The following is a 13,846-nucleotide window of genomic DNA, read 5'->3' as shown; positions in this document are numbered from 1 at the left end:
AAATTTTCTCCCAATTAGTGGGCTGTATTTTGTTTTGATCCTAGTTTCTTTTGCCTTGCAGAAGCTCTTTAGTCTGATGGAGTCCCACTTGTTTATTTTTTTCTTTTGTTTCCCTTGTCTGAGAAGACATGGTATTCAAAAAGATCCTTTTAAGTTCTATGTCAAAGAGTGTACTATCTATATTATCTTCGAGGAGTTTTATGGTTTCAGTACTTCAAGTCTTAGATCCATTTTGAGTTTATTTTTGTGTATGGCATGAGATAATTGTCTACTTTCATTCTTTTGCAAGTGGTTGTCCAGATTTCCCAGCACCATTTATTGAAGAGACTATCTTTTCTCCATTGTATGTTCTTGGCTCCTTTGTCGAAGATTAGCTGTCTATAGATGTGTGGTTTTATTTCTGGGCTTTCAGTTCTTTTCCATTGATCTGTGTGCCTGTTTTTATACCAGTACCCTGCTGTTTTGATCACTATAGCTTTTTAGTAAATTTTGAAGTAGTGGATTGTGATGCCTCCAGCTTTGTTCTCTTTTCTCAGGATTGCTTTAGCAATTTGTGGGCTTTGGTTGCCCCATATAAATTTTAGGATTCTTTGTTCTATTTCCATGAAGAATGTCATTGGGATTCTGATTAGGATTTAGGTAGTATGGACACTCTAACTATGTTTATTCTTCCAATCCATGTGCATGGAACCTCTTTCCATCTCTTTATGTCATCATCTATTTCTTTCAACAATGTCTTATAGTTTTCATTGTATAAACCCTTCACTTCCTTGGATAAATTTATTCCCAGATACTTTATTGTTTTTGTTGTGATTATAAATGGAATTGTATCCTTGAGTTCTCTTTCAGTAACGTTGTTATTAGAGTATAGAAATGCAACTGATTTTTGTAAGTTGATTTTGTACCTTGCAGCTTTACTGTAGTTGTTAATTATTTCTAGTAGTTTTCCGATGAATTCTTTAGGGTTTTCTACATATAAGATCATGTCATCTGCAAACAGCGAGAGTTTCACTTCTTCCCTCCCTATTTGGATTCCTTTTATTCCTTTCTCTTGCCCAATTGCTCTGGCCAAAACCTCCAGTATTATGTCGAATAAGAGTGGTGATAGTGGGCGTCCTTGTCTTGTTCCTGTTCTCAGAGGGATGGCATTTAGTTTTTCCCCATTGAGTGTGATGTTGGCTGTGGGTTTGTTATATATGTCTTTTATTATGTTGAGGTAATTCCCTTCTATCCCCATTTTGTTAAGAGTTTTTATCATAAATGGCTGTTGGATCTTGTCAAATGCTTTCTCTGCATCTATTGAGAGGATCATGTGGTTTTTATTCCTCATTTTGTTAATGTGGTGTATCACATTGACTGATTTGCAGGTATTGAACCATCCCTGTGTCCCTGGTATAAATCCCACTTGACCACGATGTATGATCTTTCTGATGTATTGCTGTATTGGGGTTGTCAATATTTTGTTGAGGACTTTTGCATCTATGTTCAACAGCAATATTGGCATGTAGTTTTCCTATTTTGTGCTGTCTTTGTCAGGCTTTGGTATCAGAGTGATGTTGGCCTCATAGAATGTGTTAAGAAGCATTCCATCTTCCCTAATTTTTTGAAATAGCTTGAGAAGAATAGGTATTAAATCCTCCCTGAAAGTTTGGTAGAATTCTCCAGGGAAGCTGTCTGGTCCTGGGCTCTTATTCTTTGGGATGCTTTTGATTACTATTTCAACCTCTTTACTTGTGATTGGCCTATTCAGATTATCTATTCCTTCTTGATTCAGCTTTGGGAGGTTGTGAGAATTTATCCATTTCTTCGTGATTGTCCATTTGTTGGCATATAGCTTTTTGTAGTATTCTCTTATAATCCTTTGTATTTCTGTGGTATCCATTGTTATTTCTCCTCTTTCATTTCTAATTTTATTTATCTGAGCTTTCTCTCTTTTTCTTTGTAAGTCTGGCTAGGGGTTTGTCAATTTTGTTTATCTTCTCAAAGAACCAGCTCTTTGTTTCATTGATCCTTTCTACTGCCTTTTTTGTTTCAATAGCATTTATTTCTGCTCTGATTTTTATAATTTCTCTCCTTCTGCTGACTTTAGCCTTTGTTCTTTTTTTCTAATTCAGTTAGGTGTAGTTTGCGATTGAGCTGATTTGGGATTTTTCTTGTTTGCTAAGGTGAGCCTGTATTGTGATAAATTTCCCTCTTAGGACTGCTTTTCCTGCCTCCCATATAAGTTGGTATGGTATGTTTTCATTTTCATTTGTCTCCAGATATCTTTTGATTTCTCCTTTAATTTCTTCAATGATCCATTTGTTGTTCAATAACATGTTGTTTAGTCTCCACATCTTTGTCCCTTTCTCAGCTTTTTTCTTGTGATTAATTCCAACTTCACAGCATTGTGATCGATGCTTGCTGTTATTTCAATCCTCTTAAATTTATTGAGGCCTGCCTTGTTTCCCAACACATGGTCTATCCTTGAGAATGTTCCATGCATACTTGAGAAGAATGTGTATTCTGCTGTTTTGGGATGGAGCTTTCTATGTATGTCTATTGAGTCCAACTGGCCTAGCTTTTGATTTAATTCCACTGTTTCTTTGTTGATTTTCTGTCTGGATGATCTATCCACTGATGTGAGTGGGGTGTTGAGGTCCCCAACTATTATTGTGTTATTGTTAATGTCTTCTTTTAGATTTGTTAATAGTTGTTATATGTACTTTATTGCTCCTATGTTGGGTGCATAGATATTAATAAGTGTTATGTCTTCTTGGTGGAGTGTCTCTTTAATTATTATATACTGCCCCTCTTTGTCTCTCTTTCCCTGTCTTATCTTGAAGTCTACTTTGTCTGATATAAGTATTGCAACACCTGCTTCCTTTTGTTTGCCATTAGCTTGGAGTATCATCTTCTATCCCTTCACTCTCAGCCTCTGTTTGTTGCTGGAGCTGAGATGTGTTTCCTGGAGGCAGCATATTGTTGGGTCTTGTTCTTTAATCCATCTCGCCACTCTGTGTCTTTTTATTGGAGAATTCAATCCATTTACATTTAGGGTGATTATAGATATATGAGGGCTGCCATTTTACCACTCTCCAGTTCTTCTGCGTTTCCTTTGTTTCTCATCCCACGTGTTTCTGTCTACCAAATGAGTTAGGTAGTCTTTTATGTTGTGTTTCTTTGTCTTCTCCTTATTCATTATTTGTGTCTCTGTTCTGCTTTTTTGTTTAGTGGTTACCATGAGGTTTGTATTCAAAATCTCATAGACAAGATAGTCCGTTTTCTGATAGCCTCTTATTTCCTTAGACTAAACCAATTCAGTCCCTTCCTCTTCCCCTCCTAAGTTGTTTCTCTCACATCTTATTCCATCTTGTGTTGTGAGTTTGTGGTTAAAATGACAAGATTATCTTTGTTTTTAGTGTTTTCCTTCCCTTTATCTTTAATGTTATACTTGAGTATTTGCTAACCTGTTCTGATGTATAACTACAATTTTCTGATTTTGTCTACCTATTTATTTCCTTACTCCATGCTTTGTAAACCTTTTCTCCCCTTTTTTTCAGGTATGAGGGCCTTCTTGAGGATTTCTTGTGTGTGTGTGTGGGGGGGGGGGTGCATCTCATGGCTACAAACTCCCTTAGCTTTTGTTTATCTGGGTAAGTTTTTATTTCTACATCATATCTGAAGGATATTTTTGCTGGATAGAGTATTCTTGGTTGACAGTGTTTGTCCTTCAAAGATTTGAATATGTCATTCCAGTGTCTCCTAGCCTGTAAGGTATCTGCAGATAAATCTGCTGAAAGCCTGATAGGGGTTCCTGTGTAGGTTATTTTCTTCTGCCTTGCTGCCCTTAGTATTTTTTCTTTGTCATTCACTTTTGCCAGTTTCACTACCATATGCCTTGAAGTAGGTCTTTTTTACATTGACATATTTAGGATATCTGATAGTCTCTTCCACATGGGTTTCCATCTCCTTCCCTGGGTTTGGGAAGTTCTCTGCTATTATTTCTTTGAACAAGCTTTCTGCTCCATTCTCCTTCTCTTCTCCCTCTGGAATACCTGTAATTCTTATGTTGCTTTTCCTAATTGAGTTGGATATTTCTCAGAGACTTTCTTCATTTCTTTTTAGTCTTAGTTCTCCCTCCTCCTCTGTCTGGAGCATTTCAATATCTCTGTCCTCGATTATGCTGATTCACTCCTCTATGATGTCTGCTCGAGCATTCAGGGAATCCATGTTTTGTTTTATCTCATTGATTGTGTCTTTCGTCTCCAATGTTTCTGATTGGTTCTTCTTTATAGTTTCAATCTCTTTTGTGAGGTCGCTCCTGAATTCGTTCAATTGTTTCTCTACATTCTCTTTTATCTCATGGAGCTTTTTGTTGATAGCTATTTTGAATTCTCTGTCATTTAGATTACACATTTCTGTGTCTTCAGGACTGATTTCTGTGTACTTGCCATTTTCTCTCTGGTCTGGAGATTTAATATAATTTTTGATATTGCTAGAGGGCGTGGCTCTGTTTTTGCACATCGTGGGCTTATTTGGTTACAGTTATCACCTATCGCCACTGAGTAGGGTTCAAGAGCCGCATATTCTGAGCCCTCTGCAATCCCCTGTGATCCCAGGCACTGGAGCTAGTGCTGGGCAGCTGAGGGGAGGGGCACTTTCTTCTGCATGCCCTTGGGGTTTTCTCGCTCTGCCCTGGCTATCTGCTTTCCTGGGGTGTTGGCTTGATGAGGTCACCTCCATGTGAGCTTTCACCTTGGTAGGGGCTTTCCCATAGGCTGTGAGGGGATCTTTGATGTTTCCAAGAATGAACATCCCCTCCTCTCTTCCTTCCCTCTCGGAGGCCACACACAGTCCTGGAGCCCAGTCTTTAGAGGAGAGAAGTTTTCTCTTACCCTGTTCCACCTCCTCCAATGGGGCACCAGCCTCTCTGCCCTCATCACGTGGCTGTGTGGATCTCTCAGACGTCTTTTGCGTTGTGTGGATGTCCTCTGTTGGAGTATGAATGTCTTTTTTGTTGTATGGTGGAGGGAGAGATCAGAGGGAGAGCTCACTCTGCCATGATGCTGATGTCCCTCCTCAGGGCAGTTTTATTTTTATGGTTGACATATATGGTGTCTGAAAGTGAGATTCAAAGGAGGCGACGCCTGAGAGACAACGGCCCCTGGAATGGAGTGAGGTACCTTCTCTGAGCCCCTTGTGCTCATCGCTTCCATGAGTTGCCACCTACTTTTGGTTTGGTGAGTGTCCTCTCAGATTTCAAGCTCTGCTCCCTTTGTGTTCTGAATTCTTGGACTTTATTCAGGATCAGGAATCACTTTGTTCTTTCCAGGGAGGGACTTTGTCCTCCAGGTTCAAGGCTCTGTCCTTAGATTCAAGAAATCATTCTTGGAAAGTATTCAGTTGTTTTCTGAAGGTAGCACAGTTCCTTTTGGAGCTTGCTGAAATCTAGGACTCTTATTTGGTTTTCAGATTCCTTTTGGAATCAGGACTGGGAATCCAGCTACTTTTCTTTCTTTTCTTTCTTCTTTTTTAGATTTCTTCAGGGATCAGGGCTAGGACTCTAGCAAATTTCTTGGATTTTCAGAGGAAATTTCAGAAATTGGATCCCAGTCATCTAAATGTTCTGAGGGACACTTTCCTTTAGGGAGTCTGGCTGGGTTTATGTTTGAGGTCCCTACATGTGCATTTTTCACTAAATTGTCCAAACTAATCAAGGGTAGTCTGGAATTACAATGGCTATTACAGGGAATTTTCAATCTCCCCACACTTGCTTTTCTTAAAACCAAATTGGTAGACCATGGCTCTAAAATTAAGGAAAATGAATGATATGTTTACTTTAATTGGTACCTGAAGGATCCAAAAAAGCACAAAACTCTAAGATCACCTCACTACGAGATGTCACATCTAAACCAGCCAGAGCAACTAAAACACTGAGGGAAGACAAAATGGCTTCTGAGGCCTCTCTTTCCCTTCTCGCATTTTCTTTGTCTTACTCTTGGGACCCCTCTGGTGTCATCTTCATCCTTCCCTTCTGCATCCCCTCTAGTGCTGAAATTTTGGCCATCTGAGCAAGTAACTTTAACTTAGTCCATCTGCAAGAAACACAGTTTGGACCCAATTATTCCTTTGAACTTTGTACCTGAGATATGGCTAAAAATTTTAAAACAAAAGCTATGAGGGCTCTGCATCTGCCTATATGTTATGTGTGTCTATGTATGTATGTGATATTTTTCTGCCTCTGGATGGTATTGCTAAGGTTGATTTGTAAAACAGCTTTACTTAATTGGCTTGAAATTATGCAGTTATGAATTAACTATTCCTAAACCTCAAAAATATAATGGAAACTAACCCAATTGTTTTCAAGTTTATGTGATGTAGGATCAATTTTTAGTAAATAAAAGCTAGCTTTAGGTTGTTGGTTTAATTGAAATAGGTATGTCTTCAGAATTATCAATGCTGAATATAATGCAGACATACAATTTTCATTCTACCTGAGTTTATATAAGCTCATGTTATCTCTCTGACAAAATTTGTCAACAAGAAAGTAACTTAAGATAATGGTTGGTTATTTAATGTTAAATTCAAGTATGATTATTAAAAGCAAGTAATTTAAATAAATATAAATAATATAAAAGTTTATACTAAGTTAAACTGAATAATTGATGGTCATTGCATATCTAAATCATTTCTAAATAATGTGAGCATTAATTACTGCACATAGGTTTATCTACTTTCAGCTTCCTATTGCAGAGAAACAAAGATATTTGAGTCCACTAGTGGACATGTTTTGTGCCACATTGAGAAATGTTCTATGAAAAAAGACACATTTCTAGAAACTTATAAAAGGTATTTATAAGTTCTCCAAGCCACAAAATACTAATTATAGTTCACAACTGCTTACTTCTTAGTTTTTCACTGTGAATTAAGGATTCTAGGGATTAAGAATCCTAATCAATATATGTAATAATATGGGAAACATCTCAGTATGCATGGAAAGTAGGATGTGTGTTTTGATAAAAGAAGGTATGAAGAATGAAAATGCATTTTGTTGAGGGAAAAGAAAATAATTTTGTCCTACAGAGAGGCTGGTTATTTTGGAATGGGAAAGAGGAAAACACAGGACAAAATCTAAATGTAAAAAGAAAGTGTATAAGCTTTGTTGAAAGGAATCTTGGAAAAAGAATTTTAATGTCTGGTCAAGCTGGCTAAGATTAAGAAGAAATTATTAAAAAGAATTTTAATACCAAAATAAACTGATGCAAAATTAAAATTTGGCTTTCTTTTCTGTTAGAAGGACAAGGTTTTCTCAGTCAGCTTTTGATAACAGATTGTGAAATCTTCTTTGCCTTTAAGTAATATGCCTAGAAAATTTATATACCTTTATTTACCATTATATGGACCTTCATCAGATCTTTAACCATTGCTATTCTTAAGTCTTTTGTCATTTACAGACAGTTATTATTTTACACTAGTGCTTTTGCAAATATATTTTATCTTCAGAGAAATTCATGGAAAAGATCTTGAGAATACTCTAGAATGCAGGTGTTTGACAACGTCAAGATTAGCACATTGAACTGGATTTAAATGATCCCTTTTCTCCTCTCCTTTGTGAAAATATATCTTTACAACAAGGATTAACATATTTATCTTTTTCTCTCTACCTGATCCCTCCAAAATTTGGAAACTCAAGTATTTTTTTCATGGCAATCTATGTATTTGCATATACTCAATGTTCTTCTTGTAACAGGACACAATTGGAAATGCTGGCTACATTACCAAGGCTTTGACTAGAATGTCTTATTTAAGAAAGATGTACATAGGCTAGAAATGACCAGACAGCTTTAAGGAACCGCTTGGAAAAATTGACCTAGTACTTGATTACAAGGTTTCAGCAAAGCAATCTTAAATAAAGCTTATATGTTCAATCACTGTTTTTGCTACATTTATATAACTAATCAGGCCAAGTTTAATATAAACAAATTTGTGTTACTATGATTATCTTTAATAAAAATGGTGGTAATTGTGGGAGAGAAATTATGTTTTCACCTTGGTAGATATTAAATTCTAGTCCTATTAATTGTCTTTAAGGTTTTGTTACATACCTGTAAGCTAGACTGGATCCTAAATTCTTCTAGTTTCCTTCAATGTCTGGCTGTGATACTGCAAACTAACATTTCTCATTTTTGCTGCCCTTGAAATCTCCTTGGAAGGCACTATGCTAGGTCCTCCTCATCACCCCGCTGGCAGCCACACTTCCGGGACTCGAGCCTTGTGTACAGATCTCACAGCTAAAGAAGGCTTCACCTGCTATCTAGCCCTGTACAAACGCTGGGGGACTCCAAATCAAATTGGCTAGGAAGGGAGACAGCTGACGTCTGAGGCAGACAGCTTGCCCAAGATGCCTGGACCAGGCCTGTATACTTTTCTTTCACTGCTATCTCTCACTTTGTTTCCTCCTTCTCTTTTATGGAAGGACAATGCCCTTCTCTGCATTTCCCAATCCCTTGAAAAAAAAGTGAAACCTCTGATCACTGGATTTGCCATCAGAAACCTTGATCTGTTCAGGACAATAATGACCCCTTAGTTCACCCTATAAGTAATTTCAGTGGGATCCCAGATGCCATTGTATGTTTAAATTGTTATGCAGGCCCATTTTATAAAGTCAGGGTGCTAAGCCCACCTAATTTTGTTCCTTGCTTTAATTTAACCCAACCTCGGGAGGGAAAGCAAGATCTTACGGACATTTGTATGATAAATTTTGTAACACGGCTAATGTAAACCGTATCATTTGTACACTTAATATATTTAGGCAATAAATACATATTTAGGCAACCTCTCAATATGTAACAACATAATGTCTGAGCCTTGGTGAAATGGTGCTAATACCTCTATGCCAGTGAATGGGTCCACAGATACTGTTACTTATGTGGGAGGCTTGTGTATACCTCCTGCTTACATTTTCATATGCAGAGGCTCTGACAATAGCCATTATGCTTAGGTATCTCATTGCCTTGACAGCTGGAGAGTACGAGGACAGGGTGCCCTTGCCATATTCACCACCCTATTCTCCCTGCATAACCAATTAGAAGCCTCTCATTGGTCAGTTCCACTAAATTTCTATAATCGCCTCAAATGAGAACTTCTGGGAGGTGTGTATGATTTTGGGTTTGCCTCCACAGGGAGAGCTGTCTTTTCGTGGATTGGAGTAAGTGCCAATGAACAAGTGATGAGGAATCTCTCCCTAACACTAGAAGAGTTGGCCGATCCACAGCCAAAGCAGTTGCCACCCAAAAACAGCCACTTAACTCATTGGCCAGGGTAGTTTCAGATAACTGTATAGCTCTTGATTAACTACTTGCTGAACGGGGAGGTGTCTGTGCAGTAACAAATACCTCCTGCTGCACATGGATAAAGACCTCTGGGGAAGCAGGGACCCAATACATTGAATTAGAGAGCAAGCACACTTGCTGCAATAAAATCCACCCAATAATCCACTGTCTTGATTTGTTCAGCTGGTTACCCTCAGGTCTGGGCTTCTGGTTTAGAACTGTCATACAAACTGGGCTTCTTGTACTGTTCTTAATCCTGCTTTGTGTACTTGTTGTTCAACTCTGTATCTATTGCCTGTCAAACCTTTGTAAACATGCTGTACCTAATAAGGTGATGTTAGCTCAACAATTTGAAATGATTTCCAATGCTTATGATCTCTGACAAATATAAACTTTGAATAAGAGGTGCCTGAGAGTTTTCCCTTCTGGCCATTTTTGTTACTCAAATGTGGCCTAAATGGTTTCCCACCACTATGCACCTTCCCTCCAATGTGGGACTTGACGACTAGGAAAGGTCCTTCCTGCACTGAGGGACAAAACCACTATGTGCAGAGAACCCAACTCTTGATCTTTTTTGGAAAAAGATTTTGATCAAAAGGGGAAATATGAAGATTAATAAAGGGAAACCTCATTTAAAATGGACTCGAGAGGCTTGAAGGGGAAGCTCCTATGCAGTACCACTTGAGGTCAATTGTAGGAAAGATGGTCAGTTACAGACCCCAACAGAAAGAAGTGCTCAACAGGAAGATCGTTAATTACAGACCCCAAAACAAAGAAGTCAACAGGAAAGAATCATCAATTACAGGAAGAAATGTACATTGCGTCTCAAACAGAAATCGACTACAGCAGCAACTCAGCCAATGAGAAACCATCACCACCCGGAACTCTTGTTTTTCTCCAATGGTCTTTCATTCAAAACAACCGGTCCCAATTTCCTCCTTATTCTCTATAAAATAACATTTCTCTCCTTTGATTGTTGGATTTGCCTATGGGCTGCCACAGTATGTATATCCTAAGTTAAAATTCTTTGGCTAATCCTAAATAAACTCGTTTCACTGATAAAATAACTGCCTGTTTTATTTATTTATTTATTTTTTTCCTTTTTCTCCCCAAAGCCCCCCGGTACATAGTTGTGTATTCTTCGTTGTGGGTTCCTCTAGTTGTGGCATGTGGGACGCTGCCTCAGCGTGGTCTGACGAGCAGTGCCATGTCCGCGCCCAGGATTCGAACCGACGAAACACTGGGCCGCCTGCAGCGGAGCGCGCGAGCTTAACCACTCGGCCACGGGGCCAGCCCCCTGCCTGTTTTACTTTTAAAGTTGATACTGTATTATTACGCTGTTTGTTCAGGCCCAAAATATAGGAGTCATTTTTGACTCCTTTCTTTTGCTTATCACTCTTATCTAATCCATCTCCAAGTCCGTCATATCTACCTCCAAATTATTTCTTAAATTTGTTCACTTCTCTCCGTCATTTCTTACTTGGTCATCACAAAAGCCATTGTTCTTTCTGTATCCTTTCTTGCCTCCCAATATTTCATTGTATGCACAGTAGCCAGTGTGATCTTATAAAACCAGATCTTGTCACTCATGCGTTTAAAACCCTTCACTGACTTCCCATTACACTGAAAATCCAAGCCTCTTACAATGACTTAGAAAGGCTCCGCAAGAGGAGGACTCTCCTTGCCTTGTTGATCCCATTTTCTATTCTTCCCCTAGTCCACTTTCTCACTTCCTCAAGGGCACCACCGCATTCTGTCCCCTCCCCATAGCTTTCCAACATGTTGATTCTTCTCTTGGTTGCTCTTCCTCCAGATCTTTACAGAACTGGCTTTTTCTCTTCTCGGTTCAATGATCCTCTTCAGGGGGTGTTTTTTTGATATTTCACACTAAAGGGGCACCCCTCCCCCCTTCAGTTTCTGAGCAACTTATTCTTTTCCTTCCACACACTTGTTATCTGTACGAATGCATATATATTTGTTGAGTTAGTCAATGTTTGCTTTACCAACTAGAAGGTAATCTCCATGCGGGTAGGCACAGTGTCTCTTTTGTTTATCGCTGTACCCTAGATTCTGTAACAGGGTTTTCCTGGCGCACAGTAGGACTTGAATAAATTGTGGTGGAACAAATGAGTATGTAAACAACAGTAACAGCAGAGGCAGAGTAAAGCAAGGAATAGAAAACGCACTTTTGTATTTCAATTACATTTTTTTTAATTAAGTGTCCACAAGATTTTGCAATTAGGAGTATTTTGTTTGGTAACAGGGCAGCCCCACAACACCCCAAACAAATGAGGCTCTTGGCGCGGTCCCAGGCCCGCCGCAGCCCCGCGCCTGCGCAGACCTCCCCGCAGCGGCCCAGCCCAGCTCCTCCCAAGGGGGCGGGCCAGGCAGACGGCGGCCGGGCGCGCGTGGATGACGTCACTCGGCGCGTGCCCGGGTAGCCCGTGGTAACCCCAAGTCTGCGGAAGTGGAGACCGGTGGGCAGGCGGCTGAGACAGGTAACCTGTGCGCTCCCTGTTGGGTCTCTGCCTTTCTCTCCTTCTTCGCCAGGACGGCTGCGGGGACAGCAGCGTCCCGATCTGAAGGCGACCGAGAACGCGCCCCTACCCTCGTCTTTCTTCGGTCGGCCGGGTACACATTCCCCTCAGTCCATCCATCCTGAGGCTAAACCGGTCCTTCCTGGGGACTTGGCTGAGTGGCCACTTCTGCCCGCCTGCGCTCTCGGGGTGGCGTTCGGCGCCGACTCTCCTCTCCCCCGGGGCAGACTCTTCCTCAGCCTACAGTTGCCGCCTCCTTCCTCTCTTGCTTCCCGGCCCACGTGGCCTTCCCCTCTCCGCTCCTAGCCCCACGGGGCTCATCTCTAGGCTTGTTTACGGAGGGAACAGTTTCCGATTCTGTTCGTTTTCTCTCGCAGTGAAACCCATCCACCTCCCATCTCCCCGAGGATCCTTACTGGGAGCACCAAGTTTTGAGTTTTGATGTCTCTAAAGAACATTTCGTTCTCTGTCGGTCTGGAGTTTTGCTCATTAACGCATGTATTTTTTGGCAAAGGGAGTGGTGCAGTAATGTGAAAATCTGTTGTGATAATAGATGATCTAACGGGGTCTAATCAACTGTTGAGATGGGTGGAACAGTTACAGCGTTTCATTAAAATGGTCCTCCTTCTTGGATTTCTTTTTGGTTTTCAAGCAGTGATGACAATTATCCTTGCCCAGTTAGCCATCGAAATAAATAAGCAGCAGAACCCCACTAGCAATGTTAGGACCCCCCGAAAAATAATAGGATTCATATTGTTGGTAAAGGAATACAGATTGTTAACAAATCCAACCAGAATAGATATGGGAGGAAAAGCAGGATTCTGAAATCTTTTATCTGATTGATGGTTTGGTTTTGTATTTTCTTGTACTTTTACTATGTTCCTTTTCTTTTGAGGAAGATTAGCCCTGAGCTAACATCTGCTGCCACTACTCTTTTTGCTGAGGAAGACTGTCCCTGAGCTAACATCCGTGCCTGTTCTCCTCTGCTTTGTATGTGGGATGCCTGGCACAGCATGGCTTGATAAGCAGTGCATAAGTTGGTGGCTGGGATCAGAACCGGTGAACCCTGGGCTGCCGAAGTGGAGCTCATGCACTTAACCACTACACCACCAGGCCAGCCCATTACATTTCATTTGTGAATAGTACATATCCCACTTCATATAATTCTGAGAAGCTTGTGAATGACTTGTTCATTGCTAAGATTGGGTTCTTCTTATATTTGAGGGACAAAGTGTAATAAGGTTAGGGAGTAACAGTAGTTGCCCTTTGTTGACCTTCTACTGTATCACAAGGACTGTGTTCAACATGTTGCATGTGGTTTCTCCTTAGCTTACGCAACAACCTTCTGAGTTAGGAATTATTATTATTATTATTTTAAATTAAAATTTTTTATTGAGGTGTAATTGATATATAACATTATGTTAGTTTCAAGTGTACAACATAATGCTTTGGTATCTATATATTGTGAAGTGAGCACCACAATAAGTCTAGTTAACATCAGTCACAATATATAGCTACAAAATTTTTTTTCTTGTGATGGGAACTTTTAAGTTCTACTCTGTTAACAACTTTCCAATATACAATACAGTATTATTAACTATAGTCACCATGGTGTACGTTAGATCCCCATGTTTTATTTATTTTATAACTGGAAGTTTTCCCCTTTTGACACCTTTCGCTTGCTTCACCCACCTCAGACCCCCCACCCCTCTGGCAACCACCAATTCCTTCTCTGTTTGTATGACATCATTTTTTTTTTTTAGATCCTACATATGAGTGAGATCTTGCAGTATTTCTCTGTCTGACCTATTTCGTTAGCATAATGCCCTTAAGGTCCATCCATATTGTCACAAATGGCAAGATTTCATTCTTTTTTATGGCTGAATAATATTCCATTGTGTATGCATACCACGTTTTCTTTGTCTATTCATCCGTCAGTAGGCACTTCTCAGTTTACAGAGAGGGAAACTAAGGTTCAATTATGTGAAATTAACT

At 39.8% G+C, this 13,846-nt stretch overlaps 1 protein-coding gene across 33 annotated transcripts in view; it reads left to right on the top strand.

Moving 5' to 3' along the window:
• Positions 1-11,698: 11,698 nt before the first annotated feature.
• The window catches only part of AOPEP (aminopeptidase O (putative)), a 374,345-nt gene continuing 372,197 nt past the window's right edge, over positions 11,699-13,846 (top strand). For 31 of the 33 annotated variants that reach the window (XR_011497286.1, XR_011497284.1, XR_011497285.1 and 28 more), the window contains exon 1: positions 11,699-11,812. The gene's annotated coding sequence lies outside the window, so the exon portion shown is untranslated. The remainder of the gene's footprint in view (positions 11,813-13,846) is intronic. The other 2 variants (XM_070495590.1, XM_044756961.2) reach the window with 2 other exon arrangements.

Source organism: Equus asinus, chromosome 23, assembly GCF_041296235.1.
Source record: "Equus asinus isolate D_3611 breed Donkey chromosome 23, EquAss-T2T_v2, whole genome shotgun sequence".
Taxonomy (NCBI): Eukaryota; Metazoa; Chordata; class Mammalia; order Perissodactyla; family Equidae; genus Equus; species Equus asinus.
Note: the sequence above shows the minus strand (reverse complement) of the source record. Positions and strands in the feature narration are given on the sequence as shown.